We start from the raw sequence: 14,079 nt of genomic DNA, 5'->3' as shown, positions 1-14,079 counted from the left end.
GCTCCTCGATCTCAATCACACTTGTTCTTAAAACTATACAATTAATTCTATCAACATTAGTGTTACCTAGTACATTACATTTAAATATAGTATACATTCCGCCTACCTGGCTTATGACCTCGATCTACTATCTATCTAAAATGCTATGGCAAGGTTTACAACGTTTGTCCAATGTTTCAATATCGCTGGTTCCAATAAACCCTTAAATGATAACTGCGTTAGTTGACAATCATCTACATCAATAATTTTATAACGGTCACTTTTAAACACTATTTAACATGAAAATTTATTTGTATATGGGCCGCGATATTTAGGTGCGACTTTTTTATTAACTCCAGGTGTTACGTATAGCTACAAAATCGCCAAATTTATGTTCCAAAGGAGCTCTATTTTTCTTCGCATAATATTGCTCATTCTTATGTTGTGAGTGCTGGATATTCCTAGTAAAACAAGATCCTCGGTCAAAAATAATTCTTCTTGGCGCCACCGATCGCACTTATCCCACTTCCAGGAATCGTTTCAATTGTTGGTTCTTCATCTGTCTCTATTGTTTTTGATAGGTTTGTCGCTACGGATTAATTTTTATTATCGCGTCTTCAGTCGTTTCTTCAGCTCGGGTTTGGATTTTTTTAGAATAACACTATATTCCATTGTATTCCTACTTTATTAGTGTTGTCTTGGTCTGTAAAAATCTTTTTAATCACGTTGCTTCCCTTTTAAGCTCTCAATTCAAAATTCATCGATTATTTGGGCGCGATGGAAGCAACCATCACTGTAGAGAGCAAGTACAGTGTCGAGAAGACGCGGATTCGACTTGAACGTCCGTTTGTTCTCTGGCACATCCATTTTGTTCCACACCAACGGCGGAGATCCGGCAAAAACTGGCCTTATACCTCGGTGGGTCCATTAATGAAGGTGATCAGGATGCTGACAGTGCTGCCGATTTCAAGAGGCACTGGTGTATCAAAGATTGTCTCCGGAAGAGCTCTAGCTAGTTCGACATCCTTGGTGGCGCCATTTGGAGCAAAGGGCTCATGAGCCGAACGACAGTTGTTACCCTTAAAACAGCTATTCCCCGCATTACTTGAGTTGATGGTGATCCGTAAGATGATGTTGTCGGTACTGTCGGTACTAAAAAAAGCTGTCAGTAATTCCATTATATATATTCGATCTTACTTACATTTATACATATAAATATGTATGCAGAAGGCATGCATATGTTGTGTAGCTGTTGACGGTCTTTTGGGTATTTATGAATTGAATTTATTAATAATTTGAATCGTTGAACGAGCGCAATGGAAAAGCAGGAGGTCCTGGGAAACGTGGCCAATGTGGTCAGGGCCCTGATCCCATCAGCTAAGCCGCCGGTCGAGCTGCGGTCCATCGTCGAAGATTACATGGAGATCGAGGGTGAGACGATACCCTTTCGCAGGCTGGGCCACTCGAATGACCAAGAGCTGCTTAAGGATACGAATCAGTTCAACTCTGGCGGTGTTTGACAATGACGGCGGTCCGGCTTCTGCTAATTTGGATCCTTATTCTGTGGTTGGTTGTGGTACTTATTGCAGTAAGTAAATCTCTAGAAAATGTTCGTGGGCTGCGTACCATACGCAAGTATAACGCCAGCACAGAACACTTTGTGATTCCATATCGGCAATCAGGCGTTCATCACAGTATATTGTCACTATCCAACAAGCTGACAATTTACAAACAGATCTTAGCACCAAACTGGAAGTATGGGTGCCAAATCTGGGGCTTGGCATGCGACAGCCAAATCAAAAGGATCCAGGCTATTCAAAATAAGGTAGCAAGACTTATCACCGGCTGCGAGTGGTTTGTTCGAGACCTGAAACTCGCAACGGTATTTGACGAAATAAACCAGCCCTCGAGCAGATACCATGACAGGCTGGAGCGCCACAGAAATCGGCTGGCCAGCGCTCTAAACAGATCTCGCCCACCAAGGAGGCTCAATAGAAGGCAACCGCGGGATCTCATTACCCGATCTCCTTTGACAAGGGTCAGCAGAAGCTGACGCTTATCTTAAATCCTATTTGTTATATGTGATTGTTATGTAATTGTAGTAAAATTACTGTAAATTTAAAAAAGCTAACTATAGTTAGCCGGCGAGCCCAAATGGGCTGAATTAATAGATAAGAAGGACACAAAGGGGCTTCAAGACTTCCCCGTATACCTTAATAAATAAATTAATAATAAAAACTTGCGTATGGTACGCATGCCAAGCCCCAGATTTGGCACCCATACTTCCAGTTTGGTGCTAAGATCTGTTTGTAAATTGTCAGCTTGTTGGATAGCGACAATATACTGTGATGAACGCCTGATTGCCGATATGGAATCACTAAGTGTTCTGTGCTAGCGTTATACTTGCGTATGGTACGCAAGCCCACGAACATTTTCTAGAGATTTACTTACTGCAATAAGTACCACAACCAACCACAGAATATGGATCCAAATCAGCAGAAGCAGGTCCGCCGTTATTGCCAAACACAGCCAGAGTATTGGCAGCCGGATTATTGCCAGCAGCAGCAGCACAACCGTCAGCGGGATCAAGAAATAAGGAAAGCAGCTAAGCGCGAGAAGCAGGCTAAAGCAGATCTAACGGACATCATAATCCAAGAGCTGTTGGAGGAGTCATCCATAGAACAGTAGAATACATCGATTATGATAAAAACCCACTCCTTTTCCTTGGTCAGACAATCATACAAATCATAAATTTGGTGGGACGAACGCACAAACTCTAGCCGTTGAGCTAGCCGTTGCACTTAGTAGCGAGCAAAAATAGAAAAAATCGGTTCTTTACATCAGGCTTGGCTTGGCTTGACACAAGCTGGTCGCGGGGACCTTGTCGTCGTGCTGCAATGTTATAGAATATTTTCACAAATTCTGAAAAGAAAAGGAGAGGGGAGTTCAATATAGTATTTATTTGTTGTGTACGATGTCACTATGTGTACTATTAACTGTGATGCAGAATGTTTTCCCGCATGTGAGTGTTGGCCCCAGAAGCCGCAGAGTTGCGTTCTAGAGAAGTCACCTAATAAGTTTGGAACCCGAGTCTAAAACCAAAAGGAAATCCCAAGACCTGCTATGCAACCAGGATGGAACTGCAAAAAAGCCCGTAATTAATATCCCACTGAACACCCAGTTGGAACACAAGTCCCTACTCACCACCCATTAGCCCACAACCCCACTCATTGCACCATTAGGCTGCACACGTAACGGAACGGTGGCAACAATCTACAGTCCCTTGCCTATTGTCATTTTATGGTTGTCAACGAGCAAAAATGTATCAACCAGGACGTGTAATTCATTTACAATTTCACTCTGGCAACGAAACAAAGAACCAGGAGTTCCTCTTCACATTAACTCGATCTTTCAATCGGCCGAACCGCGTGCGCTATGATTTATTTACAAGGCGTGGGGTGTGGGGCGTGGCAAGGTGGTTGGCTGTCGACAGGCTGCCCCCGGCATTAGTTTAACGCCAGATAGGAGGGTCACATCCATTCGACATATAGACAAACACGCGGGCCGCCAAAAAGCCGTAACCGCCGACTTTCCGCTTCGACTTGCAACACTTTAATCGCAACTCACAATGAATTTAACAGAACTGAATTTCAAAAAAAGATTCTTACCCAGAGAATTTTAAGCGTAAAATGATTGAAAATGAATTTTATCGAAACTGATTGGCAGGTCGAAAAAAATTGAAATTTTGGTCCACACGAATACACGTTTTAACGTTAACGTTTTATTAGAACTGTAATTTTATTTATTTATTTATTATTTGTAAGAATTTTGAATAATATTTTGTCTGATGTGTGTTCCGACTGTCCCAAGTTACGACTGAGGTTCGAAAAACGGAATTGCTAGCTGTATACTTGTACGGCAAACCCCACGCCAACTAGATCGAAAAAAGTTAGATTTGATCAAAACGACGCCGGCGGATTCGCATCCTGGGAAACATCCTTCTGTTAGGTGGGTACGCCACCATGTTTTCCTTTGCCGTTGGCGGTGTGGTAAGTTCATCATATTAAATTAAATATTAATATTCAGCTTATTTAAATTTCTAATAATAAGCATATCGATTTCCAAAGCTTTGTATGTGTCACATTTGTTTAAAAGTTTGAAACAGCTAAAAATAAGCCATGTTTGTCTGTCCGTCCGTATCTCGGGATCTGAGGCACTCTACAGGCTAGAAAGCTATAAGATAAGGTTGCCACACCCCGATCCGAATAACTCCCAAATCAGGAAAACAGCATCTGCTTTGCCCTTGGCTCTGGAACTATAAAAGGAACTATAAAGGTTCAGATTAGACATACAGATCGTAGAGACGCAAGTTTGTTGAGCCATGATGCCACGCCCACTCTAACGCCCACAAGCCGCCAAAAACTGGCACGCCAACACTTTTAAACAATTTTAAAATTTTTATGATTTTAATTCCCAATATCTATCGATATAAATAATAAAATTTCGCGTTTGCATTTTCACTCGCTCAGTAACGGGTATCTCTTGCTCTACTTGTGCTTTAAATACCAAGTAATTGCTTTCTTGACCGTTTTTAAGTTTCTTCCAATTTGGATTTGTGGGTTGGTTAGAATGAAATCAATTTGCACATCTCTACCGGTTCCTTAGCAGAGACTCAAACCAGTGTTCATAACTTTGATGTTAATTTGAAAACATGGAAGAGTAAAGAGTATTTAGAGTGCTTTTAAAATATTTACTCATTTTGTAAATCTCATGTTACCATATTTATTGTATGTAAGTATTATCATTTCATTGACTTCCATAAAATTAGAAATCTAATTATGTAGAATTCGCATGATTCAATGATCAATATTGCGATTATGAGTGCTATTGGTGAGTGCTATTGTCGCTACGGATTTATTTTTATTATCGCGTCTTCAGTCGTTTCTTCAGCTCGGGTTTAGATTTTGGATAGAATAACACTATATTCCATTGTATTCCTGCTTCATTAGTGTTGTCTTGGTCTGTAAAAATCTTTTTAATCACGTTGCTTCCCTTTTAAGCTCTCAATTCAAAATTCATCGATTATTTGGGCGCGATGGAAGCAACCATCACTGTAGAGAGCAAGTACAGTGTCGAGAAGACGCGGATTCGACTTGAACGTCCGTTTGTTCTCTGGCACATCCATTTTGTTCCACACCAACGGCGGAGATCCGGCAAAAACTGGCCTTATACCTCGGTGGGTCCATTAATGAAGGTGATCAGGATGCTGACAGTGCTGCCGATTTCAAGAGGCACTGGTGTATCAAAGATTGTCTCCGGAAGAGCTCTAGCTAGTTCGACATCCTTGGTGGCGCCATTTGGAGCAAAGGGCTCATGAGCCGAACGACAGTTGTTACCCTTAAAACAGCTATTCCCCGCATTACTTGAGTTGATGGTGATCCGTAAGATGATGTTGTCGGTACTGTCGGTACTAAAAAAAAGCTGTCAGTAATTCCATTATATATATTCGATCTTACTTACATTTATACATATAAATATGTATGCAGAAGGCATGCATATGTTGTGTAGCTGTTGACGGTCTTTTGGGTATTTATGAATTGAATTTATTAATAATTTGAATCGTTGAACGAGCGCAATGGAAAAGCAGGAGGTCCTGGGAAACGTGGCCAATGTGGTCAGGGCCCTGATCCCATCAGCTAAGCCGCCGGTCGAGCTGCGGTCCATCGTCGAAGATTACATGGAGATCGAGGGTGAGACGATACCCTTTCGCAGGCTGGGCCACTCGAATGACCAAGAGCTGCTTAAGGATACGAATCAGTTCAACTCTGGCGGTGTTTGACAATGACGGCGGTCCGGCTTCTGCTAATTTGGATCCTTATTCTGTGGTTGGTTGTGGTACTTATTGCAGTAAGTAAATCTCTAGAAAATGTTCGTGGGCTGCGTACCATACGCAAGTATAACGCCAGCACAGAACACTTTGTGATTCCATATCGGCAATCAGGCGTTCATCACAGTATATTGTCACTATCCAACAAGCTGACAATTTACAAACAGATCTTAGCACCAAACTGGAAGTATGGGTGCCAAATCTGGGGCTTGGCATGCGACAGCCAAATCAAAAGGATCCAGGCTATTCAAAATAAGGTAGCAAGACTTATCACCGGCTGCGAGTGGTTTGTTCGAGACCTGAAACTCGCAACGGTATTTGACGAAATAAACCAGCCCTCGAGCAGATACCATGACAGGCTGGAGCGCCACAGAAATCGGCTGGCCAGCGCTCTAAACAGATCTCGCCCACCAAGGAGGCTCAATAGAAGGCAACCGCGGGATCTCATTACCCGATCTCCTTTGACAAGGGTCAGCAGAAGCTGACGCTTATCTTAAATCCTATTTGTTATATGTGATTGTTATGTAATTGTAGTAAAATTACTGTAAATTTAAAAAAGCTAACTATAGTTAGCCGGCGAGCCCAAATGGGCTGAATTAATAGATAAGAAGGACACAAAGGGGCTTCAAGACTTCCCCGTATACCTTAATAAATAAATTAATAATAAAAACTTGCGTATGGTACGCATGCCAAGCCCCAGATTTGGCACCCATACTTCCAGTTTGGTGCTAAGATCTGTTTGTAAATTGTCAGCTTGTTGGATAGCGACAATATACTGTGATGAACGCCTGATTGCCGATATGGAATCACTAAGTGTTCTGTGCTAGCGTTATACTTGCGTATGGTACGCAAGCCCACGAACATTTTCTAGAGATTTACTTACTGCAATAAGTACCACAACCAAGCACAGAATATGGATCCAAATCAGCAGAAGCAGGTCCGCCGTTATTGCCAAACACAGCCAGAGTATTGGCAGCCGGATTATTGCCAGCAGCAGCAGCACAACCGTCAGCGGGATCAAGAAATAAGGAAAGCAGCTAAGCGCGAGAAGCAGGCTAAAGCAGATCTAACGGACATCATAATCCAAGAGCTGTTGGAGGAGTCATCCATAGAACAGTAGAATACATCGATTATGATAAAAACCCACTCCTTTTCCTTGGTCAGACAATCATACAAATCATAAATTTGGTGGGACGAACGCACAAACTCTAGCCGTTGAGCTAGCCGTTGCACTTAGTAGCGAGCAAAAATAGAAAAAATCGGTTCTTTACATCAGGCTTGGCTTGGCTTGACACAAGCTGGTCGCGGGGACCTTGTCGTCGTGCTGCAATGTTATAGAATATTTTCACAAATTCTGAAAAGAAAAGGAGAGGGGAGTTCAATATAGTATTTATTTGTTGTGTACGATGTCACTATGTGTACTATTAACTGTGATGCAGAATGTTTTCCCGCATGTGAGTGTTGGCCCCAGAAGCCGCAGAGTTGCGTTCTAGAGAAGTCACCTAATAAGTTTGGAACCCGAGTCTAAAACCAAAAGGAAATCCCAAGACCTGCTATGCAACCAGGATGGAACTGCAAAAAAGCCCGTAATTAATATCCCACTGAACACCCAGTTGGAACACAAGTCCCTACTCACCACCCATTAGCCCACAACCCCACTCATTGCACCATTAGGCTGCACACGTAACGGAACGGTGGCAACAATCTACAGTCCCTTGCCTATTGTCATTTTATGGTTGTCAACGAGCAAAAATGTATCAACCAGGACGTGTAATTCATTTACAATTTCACTCTGGCAACGAAACAAAGAACCAGGAGTTCCTCTTCACATTAACTCGATCTTTCAATCGGCCGAACCGCGTGCGCTATGATTTATTTACAAGGCGTGGGGTGTGGGGCGTGGCAAGGTGGTTGGCTGTCGACAGGCTGCCCCCGGCATTAGTTTAACGCCAGATAGGAGGGTCACATCCATTCGACATATAGACAAACACGCGGGCCGCCAAAAAGCCGTAACCGCCGACTTTCCGCTTCGACTTGCAACACTTTAATCGCAACTCACAATGAATTTAACAGAACTGAATTTCAAAAAAAGATTCTTACCCAGAGAATTTTAAGCGTAAAATGATTGAAAATGAATTTTATCGAAACTGATTGGCAGGTCGAAAAAAATTGAAATTTTGGTCCACACGAATACACGTTTTAACGTTAACGTTTTATTAGAACTGTAATTTTATTTATTTATTTATTATTTGTAAGAATTTTGAATAATATTTTGTCTGATGTGTGTTCCGACTGTCCCAAGTTACGACTGAGGTTCGAAAAACGGAATTGCTAGCTGTATACTTGTACGGCAAACCCCACGCCAACTAGATCGAAAAAAGTTAGATTTGATCAAAACGACGCCGGCGGATTCGCATCCTGGGAAACATCCTTCTGTTAGGTGGGTACGCCACCATGTTTTCCTTTGCCGTTGGCGGTGTGGTAAGTTCATCATATTAAATTAAATATTAATATTCAGCTTATTTAAATTTCTAATAATAAGCATATCGATTTCCAAAGCTTTGTATGTGTCACATTTGTTTAAAAGTTTGAAACAGCTAAAAATAAGCCATGTTTGTCTGTCCGTCCGTATCTCGGGATCTGAGGCACTCTACAGGCTAGAAAGCTATAAGATAAGGTTGCCACACCCCGATCCGAATAACTCCCAAATCAGGAAAACAGCATCTGCTTTGCCCTTGGCTCTGGAACTATAAAAGGAACTATAAAGGTTCAGATTAGACATACAGATCGTAGAGACGCAAGTTTGTTGAGCCATGATGCCACGCCCACTCTAACGCCCACAAGCCGCCAAAAACTGGCACGCCAACACTTTTAAACAATTTTAAAATTTTTATGATTTTAATTCCCAATATCTATCGATATAAATAATAAAATTTCGCGTTTGCATTTTCACTCGCTCAGTAACGGGTATCTCTTGCTCTACTTGTGCTTTAAATACCAAGTAATTGCTTTCTTGACCGTTTTTAAGTTTCTTCCAATTTGGATTTGTGGGTTGGTTAGAATGAAATCAATTTGCACATCTCTACCGGTTCCTTAGCAGAGACTCAAACCAGTGTTCATAACTTTGATGTTAATTTGAAAACATGGAAGAGTAAAGAGTATTTAGAGTGCTTTTAAAATATTTACTCATTTTGTAAATCTCATGTTACCATATTTATTGTATGTAAGTATTATCATTTCATTGACTTCCATAAAATTAGAAATCTAATTATGTAGAATTCGCATGATTCAATGATCAATATTGCGATTATGAGTGCTATTGGTGAGTGCTATTGTCGCTACGGATTTATTTTTATTATCGCGTCTTCAGTCGTTTCTTCAGCTCGGGTTTGGATTTTTTAGAATAACACTATATTCCTGCTTTATTAGTGTTGTCTTGGTCTGTAAAAATCTTTTTAATCACGTTGCTTCCCTTTTAAGCTCTCAATTCAAAATTCATCGATTATTTGGGCGCGATGGAAGCAACCATCACTGTAGAGAGCAAGTACAGTGTCGAGAAGACGCGGATTCGACTTGAACGTCCGTTTGTTCTCTGGCACATCCATTTTGTTCCACACCAACGGCGGAGATCCGGCAAAAACTGGCCTTATACCTCGGTGGGTCCATTAATGAAGGTGATCAGGATGCTGACAGTGCTGCCGATTTCAAGAGGCACTGGTGTATCAAAGATTGTCTCCGGAAGAGCTCTAGCTAGTTCGACATCCTTGGTGGCGCCATTTGGAGCAAAGGGCTCATGAGCCGAACGACAGTTGTTACCCTTAAAACAGCTATTCCCCGCATTACTTGAGTTGATGGTGATCCGTAAGATGATGTTGTCGGTACTGTCGGTACTAAAAAAAGCTGTCAGTAATTCCATTATATATATTCGATCTTACTTACATTTATACATATAAATATGTATGCAGAAGGCATGCATATGTTGTGTAGCTGTTGACGGTCTTTTGGGTATTTATGAATTGAATTTATTAATAATTTGAATCGTTGAACGAGCGCAATGGAAAAGCAGGAGGTCCTGGGAAACGTGGCCAATGTGGTCAGGGCCCTGATCCCATCAGCTAAGCCGCCGGTCGAGCTGCGGTCCATCGTCGAAGATTACATGGAGATCGAGGGTGAGACGATACCCTTTCGCAGGCTGGGCCACTCGAATGACCAAGAGCTGCTTAAGGATACGAATCAGTTCAACTCTGGCGGTGTTTGACAATGACGGCGGTCCGGCTTCTGATGATTTGGATCCTTATTCTGTGGTTGGTTGTGGTACTTATTGCAGTAAGTAAATCTCTAGAAAATGTTCGTGGGCTGCGTACCATACGCAAGTATAACGCCAGTACAGAACACTTTGTGATTCCATATCGGCAATCAGGCGTTCATCACAGTATATTGTCGCTATCCAACAAGCTGACAATTTACAAACAGATCTTAGCACCAAACTGGAAGTATGGGTGCCAAATCTGGGGCTTGGCATGCGACAGCCAAATCAAAAGGATCCAGGCTATTCAAAATAAGGTAGCAAGACTTATCACCGGCTGCGAGTGGTTTGTTCGAGACCTGAAACTCGCAACGGTATTTGACGAAATAAACCAGCCCTCGAGAAATCGGCTGGCCAGCGTTCTAAACAGATCTCGCCCACCAAGGAGGCTCAATAGAAGGCAACCGCGGGATCTCATTACCCGATCTCCTTTGACAAGGGTCAGCAGAAGCTGACGCTTATCTTAAATCCTATTTGTTATATGTGATTGTTATGTAATTGTAGTAAAATTACTGTAAATTTAAAAAAGCTAACTATAGTTAGCCGGCGAGCCCAAATGGGCTGAATTAATAGATAAGAAGGACACAAAGGGGCTTCAAGACTTCCCCGTATACCTTAATAAATAAATTAATAATAAAAACTTGCGTATGGTATGCCAAGCCCCAGATTTGGCACCCATACTTCCAGTTTGGTGCTAAGATCTGTTTGTAAATTGTCAGCTTGTTGGATAGCGACAATATACTGTGATGAACGCCTGATTGCCGATATGGAATCACTAAGTGTTCTGTGCTAGCGTTATACTTGCGTATGGTACGCAAGCCCACGAACATTTTCTAGAGATTTACTTACTGCAATAAGTACCACAACCAAGCACAGAATATGGATCCAAATCAGCAGAAGCAGGTCCGCCGTTATTGCCAAACACAGCCAGAGTATTGGCAGCCGGATTATTGCCAGCAGCAGCAGCACAACCGTCAGCGGGATCAAGAAATAAGGAAAGCAGCTAAGCGCGAGAAGCAGGCTAAAGCAGATCTAACGGACATCATAATCCAAGAGCTGTTGGAGGAGTCATCCATAGAACAGTAGAATACATCGATTATGATAAAAACCCACTCCTTTTCCTTGGTCAGACAATCATACAAATCATAAATTTGGTGGGACGAACGCACAAACTCTAGCCGTTGAGCTAGCCGTTGCACTTAGTAGCGAGCAAAAATAGAAAAAATCGGTTCTTTACATCAGGCTTGGCTTGGCTTGACACAAGCTGGTCGCGGGGACCTTGTCGTCGTGCTGCAATGTTATAGAATATTTTCACAAATTCTGAAAAGAAAAGGAGAGGGGAGTTCAATATAGTATTTATTTGTTGTGTACGATGTCACTATGTGTACTATTAACTGTGATGCAGAATGTTTTCCCGCATGTGAGTGTTGGCCCCAGAAGCCGCAGAGTTGCGTTCTAGAGAAGTCACCTAATAAGTTTGGAACCCGAGTCTAAAACCAAAAGGAAATCCCAAGACCTGCTATGCAACCAGGATGGAACTGCAAAAAAGCCCGTAATTAATATCCCACTGAACACCCAGTTGGAACACAAGTCCCTACTCACCACCCATTAGCCCACAACCCCACTCATTGCACCATTAGGCTGCACACGTAACGGAACGGTGGCAACAATCTACAGTCCCTTGCCTATTGTCATTTTATGGTTGTCAACGAGCAAAAATGTATCAACCAGGACGTGTAATTCATTTACAATTTCACTCTGGCAACGAAACAAAGAACCAGGAGTTCCTCTTCACATTAACTCGATCTTTCAATCGGCCGAACCGCGTGCGCTATGATTTATTTAATTGTCAGCGCTTGAATGACGTCATTACAAGGCGTGGGGTGTGGGGCGTGGCAAGGTGGTTGGCTGTCGACAGGCTGCCCCCGGCATTAGTTTAACGCCAGATAGGAGGGCCACATCCATTCGACATATAGACAAACACGCGGGCCGCCAAAAAGCCGTAACCGCCGACTTTCCGCTTCGACTTGCAACACTTTAATCGCAACTCACAATGAATTTAACAGAACTGAATTTCAAAAAAAGATTCTTACCCAGAGAATTTTAAGCGTAAAATGATTGAAAATGAATTTTATCGAAACTGATTGGCAGGTCGAAAAAAATTGAAATTTTGGTCCACACGAATACACGTTTTAACGTTAACGTTTTATTAGAACTGTAATTTTATTTATTTATTTATTATTTGTAAGAATTTTGAATAATATTTTGTCTGATGTGTGTTCCGACTGTCCCAAGTTACGACTGAGGTTCGAAAAACGGAATTGCTAGCTGTATACTTGTACGGCAAACCCCACGCCAACTAGATCGAAAAAAGTTAGATTTGATCAAAACGACGCCGGCGGATTCGCATCCTGGGAAACATCCTTCTGTTAGATGGGTACGCCACCATGTTTTCCTTTGCCGTTGGCGGTGTGGTAAGTTCATCATATTAAATTAAATATTAATATTCAGCTTATTTAAATTTCTAATAATAAGCATATCGATTTCCAAAGCTTTGTATGTGTCACATTTGTTTAAAAGTTTGAAACAGCTAAAAATAAGCCATGTTTGTCTGTCCGTCCGTATCTCGGGATCTGAGGCACTCTACAGGCTAGAAAGCTATAAGATAAGGTTGCCACACCCCGATCCGAATAACTCCCAAATCAGGAAAACAGCATCTGCTTTGCCCTTGGCTCTGGAACTATAAAAGGAACTATAAAGGTTCAGATTAGACATACAGATCGTAGAGACGCAAGTTTGTTGAGCCATGATGCCACGCCCACTCTAACGCCCACAAGCCGCCAAAAACTGGCACGCCAACACTTTTAAACAATTTTAAAATTTTTATGATTTTAATTCCCAATATCTATCGATATAAATAATAAAATTTCGCGTTTGCATTTTCACTCGCTCAGTAACGGGTATCTCTTGCTCTACTTGTGCTTTAAATACCAAGTAATTGCTTTCTTGACCGTTTTTAAGTTTCTTCCAATTTGGATTTGTGGGTTGGTTAGAATGAAATCAATTTGCACATCTCTACCGGTTCCTTAGCAGAGACTCAAACCAGTGTTCATAACTTTGATGTTAATTTGAAAACATGGAAGAGTAAAGAGTATTTAGAGTGCTTTTAAAATATTTACTCATTTTGTAAATCTCATGTTACCATATTTATTGTATGTAAGTATTATCATTTCATTGACTTCCATAAAATTAGAAATCTAATTATGTAGAATTCGCATGATTCAATGATCAATATTGCGATTATGAGTGCTATTGGTGAGTGCTATTGTCGCTACGGATTTATTTTTATTATCGCGTCTTCAGTCGTTTCTTCAGCTCGGGTTTGGATTTTTTAGAATAACACTATATTCCTGCTTTATTAGTGTTGTCTTGTTCTGTAAAAATCTTTTTAATCACGTTGCTTCCCTTTTAAGCTCTCAATTCAAAATTCATCGATTATTTGGGCGCGATGGAAGCAACCATCACTGTAGAGAGCAAGTACAGTGTCGAGAAGACGCGGATTCGACTTGAACGTCCGTTTGTTCTCTGGCACATCCATTTTGTTCCACACCAACGGCGGAGATCCGGCAAAAACTGGCCTTATACCTCGGTGGGTCCATTAATGAAGGTGATCAGGATGCTGACAGTGCTGCCGATTTCAAGAGGCACTGGTGTATCAAAGATTGTCTCCGGAAGAGCTCTAGCTAGTTCGACATCCTTGGTGGCGCCATTTGGAGCAAAGGGCTCATGAGCCGAACGACAGTTGTTACCCTTAAAACAGCTATTCCCCGCATTACTTGAGTTGATGGTGATCCGTAAGATGATGTTGTCGGTACTGTCGGTACTAAAAAAAGCTGTCAGTAATTCC

At 41.7% G+C, this 14,079-nt stretch overlaps 3 long non-coding RNA genes across 3 annotated transcripts; all 3 read right to left on the bottom strand.

Annotated features, from left to right (window-relative positions):
• Positions 1-2,510: 2,510 nt before the first annotated feature.
• LOC116802251 lies at positions 2,511-4,003 on the bottom strand. Its single transcript, XR_004362617.1, has 3 exons — positions 3,648-4,003; positions 2,695-2,901; positions 2,511-2,637 (listed from the first exon to the last, which is right to left on the bottom strand). It is a non-coding gene; the product is annotated as an uncharacterized LOC116802251 (long non-coding RNA).
• Positions 4,004-6,829: 2,826 nt separating this feature from the next.
• On the bottom strand, positions 6,830-8,322 carry LOC116802250. The gene is made up of 3 exons (XR_004362616.1): positions 7,967-8,322; positions 7,014-7,220; positions 6,830-6,956 (listed from the first exon to the last, which is right to left on the bottom strand). It is a non-coding gene; the product is annotated as an uncharacterized LOC116802250 (long non-coding RNA).
• A 2,779-nt stretch (positions 8,323-11,101) lies between these two features.
• On the bottom strand, positions 11,102-12,608 carry LOC116802125. Its single transcript, XR_004362494.1, has 3 exons — positions 12,266-12,608; positions 11,286-11,492; positions 11,102-11,228 (listed from the first exon to the last, which is right to left on the bottom strand). It is a non-coding gene; the product is annotated as an uncharacterized LOC116802125 (long non-coding RNA).
• Between the last annotated feature and the right edge of the window lie 1,471 nt (positions 12,609-14,079).

The sequence above is a fragment of the Drosophila sechellia genome, chromosome X (genome assembly GCF_004382195.2).
Source record: "Drosophila sechellia strain sech25 chromosome X, ASM438219v1, whole genome shotgun sequence".
Taxonomy (NCBI): domain Eukaryota; kingdom Metazoa; phylum Arthropoda; class Insecta; order Diptera; family Drosophilidae; genus Drosophila; species Drosophila sechellia.
Note: the sequence above shows the minus strand (reverse complement) of the source record. Positions and strands in the feature narration are given on the sequence as shown.